Genomic DNA, 3,673 nt, shown 5'->3' on the forward strand with positions numbered 1-3,673 from the left:
AATCTCTTCACCATCCATCCTGATGCTACCAATTGGTCCAGTGGTGAGAATCTTTGTCTTCTTGACATTGAGCCTCACAAGGATCTGAACCCTGTCCTATCCTGTGCCATTTTCATGATCTCTGACATACTCAAACCAATTGTTGCAGTCACTGTGTCAATCTATTTTGTTGATGATTTTCCTCTCTTTTGCTGACCTTTCCAAGCATGCTGTTCCTCTTCAAGAAATAGCCTCTCTTTTCAATATGCCCAAAGTATGTGAGATGAAACTTTAGCAAGGAGTACTCTGGTTGCACCTTCCCCAAGACATATCTGTTTGTTATTTTCGCAGTCCATGAGATACGATATTCAGTACTCTTCTCCAACATCATAGCTCACAAGATCAATTCTTCTGTAATCATCATCCAACTCTCAAATTCATAGCAAGTGATTAAAGAGCCCATGGCCTTAATCAGGTGCATCTTAGTCTTCCAACCAATGTCATTGCTCCTCAGTAATTTGGAGAGTTTCTGACTGCAGCCTTTGCTAGGGCAATGTCTCCTGATCTCCTCACTGTTGGTACCAAGTGTATTTATTATAGATTCAATTAGGCTACCAGAGTTCAAAGGAGTAGACTGTCTTTAAAAAAAAATTAAGAGTCTGCTTTTAAACAGCAGTTTTTCAAGTAGCTCACATCATTTCTTCTGTATATAGATTTGCCTTTGGGTTGGTAAATACATACGTAGTAGTTTGATCATGGAAAATATTTATCTAAGACGAAAATATTTGGTTTTCCTCATGGACCAAAACAACAAAGGGGGGGGGGGTTGTTGGTTGTTGCTGTTGTTTGTTTGTTTCAGTGTTAGACTCTTTGTTTTGTTAATACTCTTCGGAAAAGTGCAGCTAGAGTATTATTTAGAGGCAAAGATGACAAAGCTTCATCTCATATATTTTGGTCTTGTTGGTAGAATGGACTATTCCTAGGAAAGGGACATAATGCTTGAAAAGTTGAAGGTTCAACTTAAGAAAGGAAAATCCTGAAGGAGATGGATTAATACTTTGACTGTAGCAATGGGCTCAACTGCGTCAGAGATGATGAGGATGGCACAGGACTGGACAAGGTTTAGATCCTTTTCTCACAGAATCGGTCTGAGTAGCACTCAACTCAGCTTCGCCTAACAACAACAACAAGCCCTACTACAGAAAATTCTCATATCTGTATTACACTGATCTGAGATGTTTGAACCATGACTGGACACCTGACCCAGGGACAGTCAAATTAGAAAACAGCCTCAAGCAAGAGCTCTATCCAATGAGGACATTCCATACCGGCTGCAAGAGTTAAGTAACCAAAGAGCTTGTTGTAATGAGCAGACCTGCCAAAGGCATCTTTAAAGAACTAAAAGACAAGGATATTGGTTTAAAAATTAAGTTGTCCCTGACTCAAGTCAGGGTATTTTCAATTGCTTTACATGTATGAAAAAATTAGATAGAAAATAAGAAAGTCCAAGGAAAAATTTACACCTCTGAATTGTGGTGTAGATGATCATTGACTATCCCAGGGATTACCAGAACAAACAAATCTGTCTTTGGAGAAGTACAACCAGAGTGCTCCTGGGAGGCAATAATGGTGATAATTTGTCTCACCTACCTGGAGAGTGTTGTCAGGAGAACTAGTCCTGAGAAAAGAATATCATGCTTAGAAAAGTTGAGAGTCAGCAGAGGTGACCCTCAGTGGCATGGATTAACACAGTGACTGCAACAATGGGTTAAAACGTATCAAATTGTGAGGACTGTGCAGGAATGAGCAAAGTTTCTGTTGTATGTAGGGTTGCTATGAGTCAGAATGGGCATGGACTCAACAGCTTCTCACAACACCTACACACTGGATGATGCCTGACTGAGCATGGATCAACGAGCACTGATTGGGGAAGTTTGAATTCAGAGATTGAAAGGAAGTGATTGGTAACGGAGGAGCAGCAGAAGCAGAGCTCAAAATGGAAGTCATCCAAGTGGAAGAAAAAATTTAAAAAGAACTAGGAATGCCTAAAGTTTACATACTGACATTTCTAACCTAAAAATCTCTGGTTTTCCCCCCTCTGAGAAAGTTGGCAATATGTAGCTCTTGTCCTTCCTTCTGTGAATATCCTTTCTACATATTTTAATCTTATGGAGTGTATGAAGGACACAAGGTTAACACCCTCAGATGTTAAATGAGAGGTTGGAGACTTGGGTCCACCCAAAGGTGCTTCAGAAGAAAGGCTTGGGCGATCCACTTCGGACAAAATCAGCCACTGAAACCTTGGTGGGGTGCAGTTTGACACTGATACACACGGGGGCGCTTTGAGTCAGAATAGTCTGAACAGCTACTTTCAGATTCCCACTGCCCCTAACAATCTAAAAACTGTGAACTCATATTTATTTAAAGGAGAGCTTCTGAGGTATAAGCATTAAAGCAGTTAAAGAACAGTAAACAATGATTCACAGTGTTAATTAACATTTCAAAGGGCAGCAAACAACAGGTGATTTTATTCTGAAGTCTGTAAAGGAAGCTATTAAAGAGGAAGAGCCACCAATGAACACCTCTCCAGAAAACAGCTCACCCTCTCTCCAGTCTTCCCTTCTCTGGATTTCGATCTTCATCTTTTTCCCTCCTGTACCTCCTGCCCATTTCTCCTCCACCATCTTCCCTTCTTTGACGGAACCTGCTGTTTTCCTCCTTTGTCTTTTGTCCCCTATCTCTGGTCTCTCCTTTTTATGCGGATGTCTGCCTACTTTACAGTCCTCTGCAGTATCTGTCATGCCCTTTCACCTTTTCTCTTCTTTGGATGTCCTTTTTCTTTGTTTCTCTTTATTAAAGTTCACAAAATGGAAAAGAAATCACTTAATTATACTTTCAGTTTATCATATTTTACATGCTGTTTTTTAAAATTTATTAATAAGCTAGTGATTTCATTTTTGTTGATAAAAGGGAAACACTTAAGGAATTTGCTTTTATATGTGTCCTTCAATTGATTGTTTTTCCCAAGAGTCTGTGACCTTGGCAGAAAATAAAGGTTCTCTACTATAGAGACTCTGCATAAAAAGTTACTAGCAAAAACAGTACATTTTCTGATCAGTTTATATGTGAAAAAAAAAAATCTAATCTCCCTGGAGTTTCTTCTTTAAGTGGAAAAGAGAAAGGAAGGAAATAGATACAATCAATTATTTACTAAATTAGATTATTAATCCAAAAGGTCCAGAGCTGTTACAGCAGAGAAAGCTATTTCAGCTTCATTATATAAAATACATCTCTCAGTAGTGCACAGGAGCTGACATTTATCTTTCCACTAAATTAGTTTTTTAATGTTCCCATGTTGAACATTTCCCTCTGTGAATCTGAAAGCAAAGTTTCAGAGGATATCATACTCTTCATAGATCAGGAAATGGCTAAGACCAAAGTATGTATCTTAAACTTACCATTCTACCTAATGATTTCATTCTATATATGTTTTATTCCAACAGATCTTGTTGCCCAGCATTTGGTCAGTATTGCAAAAATACTCCTGAATATCTAAAAGCATAACCATCTGCCACCTAGTGTCTTAGCAGCAAATTGCAGTAAAGTATTCTTTTGGCCAAAGTCATCAGGGCTCCCTCTCAACTTCCATGGAACACTTAGCTGATTGACAGTCAGCTCTAGTGTTCTCTCTCTC

General features: G+C 38.9%; 1 pseudogene; it reads right to left on the reverse strand.

The window, feature by feature from the left end:
• Nucleotides 1-3,673, reverse strand: part of LOC102868895 — a 99,610-nt pseudogene that overhangs the window by 28,647 nt on the left and 67,290 nt on the right.

The sequence above is a fragment of the Elephantulus edwardii genome, unplaced genomic scaffold (assembly GCF_000299155.1).
Source record: "Elephantulus edwardii isolate Elephantulus edwardi_28Jun2011 unplaced genomic scaffold, EleEdw1.0 scaffold00043, whole genome shotgun sequence".
In the NCBI taxonomy this organism is placed as follows: Eukaryota; Metazoa; Chordata; class Mammalia; order Macroscelidea; family Macroscelididae; genus Elephantulus; species Elephantulus edwardii.